The sequence below is a fragment of the Neofelis nebulosa genome, chromosome 1 (genome assembly GCF_028018385.1).
Source record: "Neofelis nebulosa isolate mNeoNeb1 chromosome 1, mNeoNeb1.pri, whole genome shotgun sequence".
NCBI classification, from domain to species: Eukaryota; Metazoa; Chordata; class Mammalia; order Carnivora; family Felidae; genus Neofelis; species Neofelis nebulosa.
Window position 1 is genome coordinate 88,631,798 of NC_080782.1, and position 13,283 is coordinate 88,645,080.

The following is a 13,283-nucleotide window of genomic DNA, read 5'->3' on the forward strand; positions in this document are numbered from 1 at the left end:
TGTTTGCTCTTGCCTTGGTTGAATGGAAATATAGATACATATTTCAACCAAAAAAATTGATTATTTTGAACTTCTCTAACATGGCAAAATTTAGATAAATTTTAAAGTGGATCTCCTAAAGATCCAGTTTAAGGAAATTAAAATTTCTACTCCCATCCTGAAATTCTCCATAAGTTTAGAGAAACATTTATTAAGTATTTATCCTACCTTTTTAAAAGGAAATGAATAGAAATTGCTATATCCATTGTTTTCCAATTCATAAAATATATAAGAGAAGCATTGTTGTATAATTTTTAATTTCAGAATTCTCAGAAGAGTAGGCAAATAATGATTTGGTATGTTAACTAGTTACTTGATGGTAATGTTCATTTTTCTAGCATCTAAAAGTGATGTCACCTCTACACTTATCAGAACTCTTTTATTACCAGACCCACCTACAAGCATGAGTGACCCTGATATAAAATTTATTCCAAACATCTCTTCACTGTGAAAGGCAATATTTGCCAACAGGCGCTTTCTTAACGGATTAGAAATTTCAGAGATTTCCTGTTTACCGTCTTTAAGTGCATGGGCTATAGAAGCGGCCATGTTGAGCTTTCACTTTGCCTAATCAGCAGCTCAGCATCTTAAATTGAATTCAGGCTTGAAATAATGGGTCATTGTCGATTGTGAAGTTTTTGAATGGCTCTGGCCCAGTTTGCTCATCAACCAGTAAAATAACATATGTGAATACATAAATGAATATATATGTACCTCTGTACCACAGTGCTCTCCCTATGAAAGTAGGAGAAAAGTCTGATACACTGAAAATATACAAACTATTACTTCCTCATACTCTGTAGGCTGTGACAAAGCCAGGCTATATGATACATTGTGGAAAAACTGATGTGAACTTCTGTAATACACCAAAGTGTATTATTTTTCTTCAACAATTATAAATATATTGCCAATTATGTCAACTGTTTTTATACAATTAATAGTAAATTTTATTAGGTGTGTGACTTATAAAGCTGATCTACATAAAACTACTTCTAAAATAATGTATTTAAAGAGTGTGAATTGCATAGTTATAGCCAGAAGTCTCAAACACAAAGAATTCTAAAGAAGTAGGTAAATGTATAAAATTCTGAAGTGGGAGCTCCACTGCATAAAGAAGAATATTGTGAGAGGCTATAATTTGAGGAGATGAAGGAGAAGCACAACGGGAAGGAAGAACAAGAGGAGGAAGAGAAAGGGGGTTGGGAGTAATGATCAAGGTAAAACCAGAGTTAATTAGATCTGGGTTACAAACTTACCCAAGGTCCTTTGAAGAAGAGCAAGATGACTGTCTCAAACCTAGAGACAAAACAAAAACACAACAAACTGTAATACTCTTTGTAATTCTCATCTTAATAATCAATGAAGTTGATGCCCCTGACCCATCCTCAGGAAGGCTCCTGTTTTCACATTTTTCCCAGGAGTTCATGGTGAATGTATGCTGATTCATAGACATTCACCTGATTTCCCTTGTGAGCAACCAATTCGTTTGTAGAAAAGAAGGGGGAAACCCAAGGATGCTGATGAGCCAGTAAATCCTGGTACTCTAAAAACAAATATCTAACTCAGGTTTCATTCCTTTCCCCTACGTGGCACAGTGAAGTGAGTTCTTTTTGCCATCAAGAATAAGAGAATGTTAGATCAGTTAAAGAACGCTCTTTTAAAAAGTGCTTCTTAGGTTACAGGGTGCCTGGGTGGCTCAGTTGGTTAAGCATCCAACCATTGATTTTGGCTCTGGTCATGATCTCACGGTTCATGGGATCGAGCCCCACATCAGGCTCTGCTGACAGCATGGACCCTGCTTGGGGTTCATCCTCAATCTCTCTCTCTCTCTCTCTCTCTCTCTCTCTCTCTCTCTCTCTCTGTCTCCCTCCCTTGCCCTCCCTCTGCCCCTCCCCCACTCATGCTCGCACATGCTCTTTCTCAAAATAAACTTAAAAAAAATACTTCTTAGATTTCACTAAAACCTTCTGAACGTAATTTTCTGCATAGAATTTTAACTTGAAAGCCCTCTCGTGAATAGTACCTTGCTGCATGGAGAATTAGCAGAGTATGCAGTTCCACTAGAGTCTGGGACTAGATTTATATACTTTATAACTATATATATTCTAACACTAGCTTTGTGACCTTGGGCAAGTAACTTAACCTCTCTGTCCTGCAGCTTTTTTTCTGTAAATTGGAAGTGATGAAATAGTCTTTCTCATAGGCTGTTGTGAAGATTGGAGTTAATATATGTAAAGCTTTTAGTGTCATAGTATTTTATAATTCATAGCTGTTATTTATTAACTTTCTAAATACGATTCGTGGTCCAGAGTGCATAATGTAACCTTAGTCTTAACTGCTTATATTGCTTGAGGCTGAGGTGCACCAACTTTTCAAAGCAAGAAGTGTGGGGAAAAAACAATGTATATATCTAAGGACAATGAGACTCAAAACAGTTGACTGGCAGCTCATGGGTAGCAGAGCCCAACCAAGAGTCTGGTTACAAATACAGCCTTCTTTTCACTCCACTCCAGCACTTCTTGGTGCTTTAGAACTATGTTGCACTAATTGCTAAATATTTTATTAATATTTTTACTTTAAAAGAACAGCAATTTTCTGCACTTGATATCATATTTATACTTCTTTGTAAAGGTGAAGTATAGTTTTCCTTTGTTTTATCAATTATTCAACAATACTATTATGTTTTCCTTGAGCCAGGCACTAAGCAAAGTGTTGGTTTAGGGCATTTCAGCGGTGCAATGTATTCAGTAGTCAGAAAAAGCTTATTCCTTTCTTTAAAGCTAGCATTTCCCAAAACATATTCTGGATACATTTGGAAATACTCCAGATTTTGGCATCCAGCATACTGAAGAATATGAAAAGTCCTGCAGCAAAGAATTTGTTTTCCTAATTTTTTTTTTTAATTTCCTGACTTTTTTTTTTTTTTTTTTTGAAGAATAGCTTGTCATAATCCTTAGGAACCACTAATCTTTGGAATCCACTCTGGGGTTTCTGATGAGAGTCATGAGCTTGCTTCCACCAGTGGGTGCTTTCTTTTAAATCTTTTAGAGAATGGGGATTAAAAAAAACTTCATTTCAGTAAATTTCTGATCTGCAATAGCATGGTCTTTTTTACAGGGGAAGTACTGTAATACTTTCCATGTATTAGTATCTGCCAAGGATGACTTGGGCTATCCTTGAAAATAGCCTGGGACAGAATGTGTAGACAAGCTGAGATAAGGAGCCTGCTGCCAGGCCTTCAGCGTAGGAACCGACTTAGTTTACCCTAGGCCCATGGCGGGTATGCTCTGAAACAAACTTGATCTGTCCGGGTATATGGAGGAAACATTCTCTTCATCTGAGAACACCTCTATTCCTAGCTCTTTGACAGTTTCACTTTCCATATCCCGTCAGTTCTCAACATGTGGAAGAAGAGATAAAGAAAGGTGATGAAATGAAAAAATGGAGCAGGCAGCGCTACAAAGAGAGAAGAGACTCAGATTTACATGCCTGCTTTGCATGCAATTATGACGGGGTTTTGGAGGGGGAGGCAAGCGTCCTTCGAAGGTCACTTTACAATATAGGCAGGGAGGGAGAGGAGTTTGCAGTGTGAAATACTGGTTAGCGTTGAGAAGAGTCAAACACTATGCTGATTTTTATTAGAATAAATATCTATATCATGATTCACAAAGGAGAGGAAAGAAGACTCTTTTGATTCCAAGAAGAAAAAAAAAACCTTTTCCAACTTGCGATTCTTTTTCAGGGCACTAAATCCATTATAAATGAAAATAGATTAGTGAAATTTAGGCTTCATGGTAAATTATACAACTTACCCTATTTTAAAATTGGTAAAGTATGTTCACCAAATATGAAATAAAAAGAAATTAGTACAATAAAGGATCAAATTTATACTACTCCCCGAGAAAGTGGCCGGGTAGGGAGAATTGAAAGTGTATACCTGTCATTTCTTAAAGTTTTGTTGCATAGAAAATTTTGACCCTCTCCTTACTTAAAATACCAGTTTTTCATTAGACATTTCTGTTTAACAAATTTTAAGATTAAAATGTGTCTGTTGCTTTTTACTCCAAATTTTATTTATTAAAATTTGTAATCCTTAATTTTTTTATTTTTTCTTCTTAAAATGCTTTAATTTAAAAAATACTCGATGATTCAATTTGTCTATTCATTCCAAGTTGGAAATTAATCTGTTTGGCTGGAGGCTACATAGCTTACTCTCATTAGATGGGTATGTCCAAAGATATGTGAACATTTCCCATTCGGTGAGACACTGGGATTTTCAAATATCACTGAGATCTTAATCAAAACTGTTCTGATTGCTTGGGAGTTGGGTCCTGTGAGAGAGGAAATAAATCAACCTACCCTAGTGACTCAGGTACATCAGTAATGTTGTAAGATTGTTTATTTCTTGAAGAAAAGAGGCATGATTTTAAAAATATAATTCTGTATTTCACACTTGCAGAAGTTTTTCATTGTATTTGTCAGATAGCTCATGGTGCTGTGCATATTTAACACCGTGAAAAGAACTTCTTTGCCCAAGAACTAGTTCAGTCAGTGGACACTGATTTAATGAAACACCCACATTTCAAGGGAAGAAGCCCCTTTGGATTCAGTTCATATCAGTTTAGAAACCGTTTGCATTATACTATATTGTCAGTGCTTCAAAGTGTTTAGAATTTTTATGAAATTATACAATGTTGAAGTGAAGGAAACAAGTTGACACAATGACTTTATGAAATTGAGTTGCATCTAACTGAATTTTTACAAATGAATGTGGTGCTGTTTTTTATTTGAGCCTCACAGCCTTATCATAGAATATATATATAATTATTCCTATTCTGTAGATGAGGACACTGAGGTTTGGGAAACTATGGATTAGCCGAGTTTGTAGCAATAGTGACAGGCAGAGTATTCATGGAGTGTTCAGGCTGGAGTAGGCATCCTCCAAATACTGCCTGCCTCCATCTGTATTTTAGATCTGTCCTCAGATGTCATCTGCTCAAATATCATCTTCCCTGAGAGCACTGTCCAGCTCTGCTCTTTCCTGTTTAGTCACCCCCTCGCCTGTCCTAGTGTGGTATTTTCTTTCCAGCACTTCTCTATCTAAAATCATCATACTGGTGTACTTGTTGATGCCTCTCTCTTTCAGACTTTAAAGTGTAAGTTTAATCAACACCAGGACCTTGTTTGTTCTGTTCACAGTGGTGTCCCTAGGACCTAGCATCCTGCTTGACATATTTATGTCTCTGTAACTAAAGATCAAACTTTTTCATTGATATCTGTAATATCAAGCATCATGATTTTGGTTCACGGTCTCCGATGATACCAATTTAGCCAAGATTTGATTTGCTCGCTTGGTCCACGCTAAAGTTTCGTTTAAATCTCCGAGGAGAGTACCCCCCATAGATTGAGTTACGTGTAGCTCATCTGCTCCGAAGCTGTGGCAGGTGGCCTGCACTACGTCATGTTAGAGGATCTGTACTACACACATGCACCATAGTCTCATTTCTCACATTGACGCGTTGTCTTTCCTGACCATCAACCCTGACAAAAGTTCTCAAGTGTTGAAACCTTGAGTCACACAGCCCCAGTGTGTTCTACAGCGAGCAGGACTGTCATGTCGAGTCCTCTTGTCCTGGAGTTCTGCACAGATAAAGGGAGGATATAGTTTTGAGAGGAATGCTATAACTACAAAGTGCATCCTGAAGGCTATTTAGCTCACAATGAAGGTCTGTGTTTTAAAATAGCACTATAACAAAGTAACTACAGAGTTTTGGCAAGGGCTTCAACTATTTATAGAACTAAGTAAGGCATAGTAAATAATACCACAGTACCCAGTTCTCCCTTGCCATAACCCCAAACTTATGAGAAGCACTGTAATTATATTTTTCTCCTTTAAAAAAAATCATAGTAGCCATTATCAGTTTAACCGTACGGAAGCTCAGGCTGAGATTTCTTTTTTAAATGCATAGTTTTGATTTTCAACAGCTGCACTGGGTCTTTAATCATATATTATCTTTATGAAGCCTTTTTCTAACATATGTTAATTGGCTGTTTTCTGTGACAAATTATGAGCTCTTACTTTGATGAGGTTCAATTGCAATCATGTTGAAGTCGAGTACGTAGAGTTTCCACCCCTGCTGGCTCCTCAAACCACTACAAACATCCGCACGTCACTGCAGTGCTGAGTAATGGCAGGATTTGGGCTGGCTGATTTCACTACAGATTTTTTTTTTCCACAGGATATTTTCGGCTTCTTTGTACTAAATCTGTTGCAGGGTTTGCCCTTTTTAGCAGAAGCGTGCTCTAAAATTAACATCAAACCTTATTGGAGATTACTATAATACAGTGAGAAATATTTCATAATACAACACCCGAGCATCTTGTTTTGCTTTGCCAAACTTTTGGTATATTTATTATACATTTTTTTAAGGTCAGTCAGCTGTTAGGCTGTTAGTATTTTCTAAATCATCAGCATTTTGTAGTAAATATTTTGAATTTTCCTCTTCTGAGGAGAACTTTTATTGAGTAGACGATTATCTATTTAGCTATCATAAAGAAAACATGCATAACTATTTTTCTAGGTGTTTCCAAATGTCAATATGTTAAAGATTCTATTATATTTTCCTTTTTCTTTGTAGTTACATCTGTTGGTCAAGGAATAAAAAGAATTGCCGTGCTCCATCAAGGTTAATGTCCAATAAGATGCATAGCATCCATTTCAGTTTTCTATCCTAATGTCAGTTTTTAATGTATGATTAGGATGAACAGATATGTTCTAATCCATCTGCTCTGAGAACTGTGACAGATAGCCTGCATCAGATACCAACAGATGATCAGTGATAGCTATAATTAGAATAGATGTAAAAATACAGCACATTTGTTTTTATTCTCAGAAAAGTAGTCAGGATAATTGATTAAGGCCTTCAGAAACTGTGTCAAACACCAGTCATACTGAGATTAATCTAACTGTTTCTGCCCTGACGTCGAAGGTAAAGGACTCTGAAAAGTGCGGTGCTCCAAAGCCAGAGCTAGGGGTCAAATTTCCATACAGGTATGAGAGTTTAGAACAAGATGAGCCAGATGTGAATAGGAGCTACTCTTCCTCACGAGGCTGTTTTTAATCAGCCATGTCCCTGGAGTAGCACACAATCAATGAGCTCTAAATCCTGAGGCTACCTGCATTCATAGGAAGGCCTGCGAACATCATTACAGAACTTACAATTGAGCATATGTGAAAAAAATTAGAGCAGAAATTAAGGGTAAGAAAGGTTAACTTCAGAAGTCTTACTTTGGAACTACTCTTTTAGCAGCTCTTAAAGAGACAATTCAAATGCTTTTAAAAAAAAAAAAAAGGATGTTAAGCTCTACCAAATGCAGATACTACTCTATTAAAAGATCATTGTAAATAAGCCAGATAGAAAGTTGTTGTTGATTTATGTTAGCCACAGTGTTTGAATTATGTGTATTATTTGAGAAGGTACATGTATCAATTTCAGCATGGGTAAGTAAATTTAAAGTGTTGTGGTTTTTTTGTTTTGTTTTATTTTCATTAATAGCACTACAGCTAGAGAGAATGGCTTTAGGAGCCCTGTGTGATACTTCAGTGTGACTGCAAAGTCAATTGATGCACTGTATCTTAAGCTAATGTACACAAGGAAATTTAGTTCCACTTGATAAGACACATACTTAATTGGCTTTAAGAAAATAAACCAAGGTAAAGAATGATGTGCGAATGGAGCAGAGAACTTGGCACTTGACTGTATGGAAGCCCGTGAGCCATGTGGCTTAATTGGGGCCAGTTGGGATCATTTAATGATTGCTGTCAGAAGATCAGATTTAATTCTCCTTATAAGAAGACCACAGTGGGATAGAGTTAAACAAATTGTCATCAGAGGTTTCAGATGAACAAAGCCTTAATTAGGTTGATTAGGATGCTGTAAAAGAGATGAAGAGAATAGAAAAATTGATGAATCACTGGTTTCCATGTTGAGCCACATAGAACAGCAATATCAAATATCTATATTTTGAGAGACATTATTATGGCATTTTGGCTATTATGTATATTAAATGAAAGGCTTTTATGTAAACTTTATAAATTCCTGAAGTTCGACCAAAGACAAAAAGTAAATGACATTCAGTGTAAATAGTGGGTGATTTATCAAGCTTATTCTCCTTAATGTATAACAAAAACATTGGCAGGAGGACAGTAGTTATTTCTTTCTATTTCAAGGTCATCTTCAAATATTAACTAAATTAGGAAAATAAAAACAGAAGCAAATTATTTTTAGGACATAATTTTCAATTGTTTAACGTAATATTTGAATACAGAATAATTACTTAGACTGCCTTTTAACCAGTTATATCACTTTCTTAGTAATATTGTGATTATTTATTGTGATTATTTGGTGGTATTGTGATTATTTGATTATTTGGTGTGATTACTTAGTAATATTGTGATTACTTCGTAATATTGTGATTTCTTAGTAATATTGTGATTATTTATTGTGATTATTTGGTGATATTGTGATTATTTGATTATTTGGTGTGATTACTTCGTAATATTGTGATTTCTTAGTAATATTGTGATTATTTAAGACTACTCAGGTGTCTTAAAATGTACTCTTACTGTTTTATCTTCACATTATCAAAGACTGAAATGGAGCTTTTCCATTTGCTGCAGGTTTGCACAAAAATGTTCTCCCCACACACACCCAGACACACACACCAATGTATCAGTAAGGCTGAACATGGTGTCTGGTACATATAGGCTTTTGAGAAAGAAATTTATAGAGTTTTTCCACTTTAGTGATGAAATATGATATATAAAAGATTAAGAAAATAATGAACATAAAATGTTTTTATGAAAGGATTATGAGATGCCCAGGAACTCAGATTTTGTTATAGTAACACAAAAACGTATAACAACATCTCCCTCTTCAATCCTAGCTTGCTTTGAAGGCTGGCAATTTTGTTTCACCGATACTGGTGTTGTGTGGTGCTTTACTTGCTTTGTTCAGTAAGAGCGGCACAAAATCCAGCTGCGTGTTCTTACTGAGAGGTTACAGCTGGGGAACAGAACGCAATCTGTGATGCCAAATAGTAGCTGTTGCTTTGTGATGACGCAATGCAGGGGTTACCTTTGTGGTAAGCCCTGGCACATCACTAAGTGGCTTTTGAAAGAAAAGGTGGTGGCTGTACTGTTGGGAAAAATTAGGAAAACAAAGACATGATAGAACCCTGAATTAATTACTTAATATGATGTGGAAAGGCAAAAAAAAAAAAAAAACTGTGATGTGGTTCAACAGCATGAGGCTCTTGACATATTTAGACCATTTGGAGTTTATTTTGGAACGGGGAATGAAGAAGGCTGTTTAAGCTGCAGTGTGAAAAAAATGTTCAAGACAGAATATACCATGGAAAACCATGACGGGGAAGGTATGCTTCCCTCGTGTTTATTAAATTGTTTATAATGCAACACGGTTGTTTGAAGGTATGCGTGTCTCCTAAATTCTAGAACTGTGTAAATAAAATGATTTATGTCAGTGATAACGGCAGGTTAGGCCCACTTATTAAATTAATTGCAGAGGTTTTCAAAACGAGTTCCTTTTTAGCCTTATTATATTTCTGACATACATTTCATCTCCTTTTGTCCTTGGGGAAAGATATTAAAGTAGGACTAGAAGCATTAATGTAGAGTTTTCAGCAGCCATGGTCATTGGGAAAATTGATATATTTCCCTAGTTATTTCTGCTTTTGCAGCCTGAAGCTCTTCCATGACTGATACTTAAGAGAAACTTCTTAATTTTTATAACACTGTAAATTTTTTTCTTCATATAATGATTATTGTTAAGGAATAAATGAACCATTACCTGTTAGAACTGGCTCATCATTAGCTCTGGAAAGTGAAGTCTTCACGGTGTACGTAAGGACTATGATTCGCTTGGTAGCCTCGTTGTATAACACAACTTTTGTTTTATGCCTCAAAACTGAAGCAGTCTTCCAAGTAGTAGGTCATGTCTGCAGTGCTGCTGTGTACCCACTTTGCATACAGTACCACACCTAGTGCTCGTAGCCATCCTGCACGTCAAGAAGTTTGTTCCCAGCTTGTTGTAGGCAAGAGCAAACAACAAGCTCAAGTTCAGACCTGAGCCTCCTGACTCCAAAATTCTTTCCACTTCGACTTCGGGTTGTGAGTTACTCTTATTCCATATATGAGATGCTATATAAATATGACAGAGGATTAAATGAGGTTGTCAACTTGCTTCTGTATAAGCAGAAATATGAAAATATTCTCAGGAATAGTCATTAAAACTAGCAACTGAAGAAAATACATACCTGAGAGGTGAAAATCTTAAATTTGTTAATCAACTGAGTTACCGGCTCCTCTGATGTGCCTGGCAGTGGAGTAGATAATGTGATTACGAAAGTGATACAAAACAGAGTTGGCCTACAGATGTTGAAGAAGACAGGCAATTTCAGCTGTGACAAGTGCTACAGAGAAAGGCATGGTGCTGTGAGTCCTAACGGGGTATTTGTTGTGATCATGAAAGGATGGAGTGCTTCCTGAGGAGGTGAAATTAGACCTAAGACAGAAAGGAGAGGAAGAAGTTAAGGGGGCACAGAGGGGAAGGTGGAGCATTCCAGGCAGGGGGGATTGCATATTCAAAGGCCCTGTGGTAGGAAGGAGTGTGGCATGTATGAGGAACTGACAGATGACATTATTATTTGTATGTGACACTATGTTACTGAGACTTGGTGACAATTCCAAATTCCATTATATTGCCACTAAATTGAAATAAATTGAGAAGATAACTTTGTATTTGGCATGATGGTATCTATCCAGAGGTAAATAATAGTGGTTTTTTAAGTACCCTTAAGAAGGTAAGTTTTGACTATGTGTCTTTAAAATGAAATCAGCTAGCATTCATAGCTAGGGTAATACAACATCATAAATTTACTTCAAGAGACATGGAATGACTTTCAGGACCAAGGAAGTATTCCCCAACTCTTAGGATATAACATAGTTGAGTAACAATAAGAATAATAATAATTGTTATGTCTTTCCAAGTTCAAAATACCTCTTAAGCAGAAAAAAAAAAGTAAAAGTTCTACTTGTTCATTTTAACCAAAATATAGTTACATGCCTCATATGTCTTTCAAATATGTCATAAAGGAGAAAGTTAAATGTATCTCTGTACCATAATAAGCAAAGTTTTCCACTTCAAATAATAATGAATCATTTACTTATTTGAATTACTAATACCAGGCTTGCAGCAACTGGGCTTAAGATCATTTTCGTCTCCTACTAAGCATCCGGTTTGTGTTTATATGACAGTATCATTTTTTGCTGGACATAGTGTGCTTGGTTCTCAGCCTTTAGTTTTTATAAAACTCTGTATGAAGATGCTAGTGTTAGTGAAAATATAAGACAGCGAAGAAGTTATTTGCTAATATGAGTAAAAGAAAACCAGAATTCTTTCTTTGCAGATTGACATCACATATGTTAATGTTTGATCATTTTTCATAGGTTGTTTTTATTTAAGTGACTGCATTGTGCTTATTGTAGCAAAATACATGCTTTGCAAAGATAAGTTTAGCAGAAGAGAATTAATTTCTTCCCACATCTTTTAATGTGGCATGGCAGTCTCACTCTATGATCAAAACACATAACTGAAGGTTGTGTTTAATTTCTAAATCAAAGTGTTGTGGGAAGATGATTGAAATCTGAAGATGACTCAGATCCACTTGATATGTGGTTTTCTTCCTACAGAAACCTTATGGTAGACTGCCATTTCCATGTTAGAAGGAACCTAATAGCGATGAGATTAAAATAAATAGTTTCGTTATATACTGAAAGTTTATGTTAGTTTCTTTGGTTCTTACTCTGAATTTTTTGGACAACTTTGAGAACTGCAATAACATAGTCATCTATTCCCCCCACTCACTATATCTTTTTTTAAACTATGGTTGCAAAGAAGTAATGTGTTTTACTAACAAACATTGATTTTTTTTTTGTTTTTTGAACAGCTTTTGTGATTCTATTTTTTACCAAAAATATAATTTATCCAATTGGCTCTTTGTCTGTATAGAATTCTTCATTTGCCTCGAAGGGTAAATTAAGATTATACGGCTGCGTTAGCTGTGTCAGATGACTTCTGCGAGACATAGTAAATGGTAATTGTGATGTATCTCCTCCTTGACCAAAGTGAATTCGTTTTCTTGTTCTTATTCCTTAAAGCAATCATACAAAAGACGAAACTAGACCTGAAATGGATTTTTCTTAGGTGCTTTAAAAATAGAAATACAAAATTGTGTCGCCATGTCTGCGTTTCTGTCATTGTCCCTTATCTGAACCTCTCAAAGGCCTCTCTGTGTGTGGCATGCAGCAAGGCACACTCAGACAGTTCTGCTCAGAGAAGGAAGTGAAGAGTTTTGGTTCCCATTTTACACTTCTGGAACAGTTTAGGGAAGGAAGCACCTTTACACCTTTTATTGTTCGTGGTTGCTGACATCATATCCTTCCCCGACCAGTCTGTGCGTGTTTCCTGCCATTCTGTCAAGATTCTTCTGTGTGAAGGGGAGGGATTTTGTGGGAGGGAGGGAGAGAGGGAGGAAGAGCGCAAAAAAGAGTGAGGCTGGGAAGGGGGGAGGCGGTGTGTGTCACTCAAGGGAACTTGTTTGTAAATGAGAGAGCTGGGGTGGGAGAAGGATCTTTAGCATCTGTCCACAAGATATTCTTCTCTACTTGGGTCTCAAAACCACTCTGCCTTCATCTGTCTGCTTATGCCAAACTCAAAGTGAACAGAAGCCTGCCATAATGAAGTTCCCCTTTTTAGTAAGCAGCTTGATTTTATTTTTCTTATATTTAGGTTGACGAAAAGAGAAAAAAATGCAGAAGACTGTAACTCCATAGAGTGTAACTGTGGTAGAGCGTTTCTTTTTCTTCTTTTTTTAATTACTGATTGTTTCTCTGTGGCTCTGTCATTTTCCAAGAATGCTTCTTTCATGTGGAGAGAAGTTAGCAGCAGGGCTGCTGGAATTATTTTAAGCTTATGGTTGATTGTATGTAATGAAAGTTCTCAGCATAACTTGAAATTCTGCTACACGGAGTTTAGCGATTCTCTTCTTCGTATACATACAAAACAGTTTTAAAAGCTACTAAAGTTACGTAATATCTTTCTCAGCCACTCTAGGCCTCCTACAAATTAATACTCAAAACCGACTTTGCAAAATAATTTTTGCAT

At 36.3% G+C, this 13,283-nt stretch overlaps 1 protein-coding gene across 16 annotated transcripts in view; it reads left to right on the plus strand.

Moving 5' to 3' along the window:
• Window positions 1–13,283, plus strand: part of MEF2C (myocyte enhancer factor 2C) — a 171,434-nt gene that overhangs the window by 59,697 nt on the left and 98,454 nt on the right. The window contains exon 1 of one of the 16 annotated variants that reach the window (XM_058727381.1): window positions 12,728–12,874. The exons of 14 other annotated variants lie outside the window; for them this stretch is intronic. The gene's annotated coding sequence lies outside the window, so the exon portion shown is untranslated. Of the gene's footprint in view, window positions 1–12,727; window positions 12,875–13,283 lie in introns of those variants that run through there. One more of the 16 variants, XM_058727355.1, reaches the window with a different exon arrangement.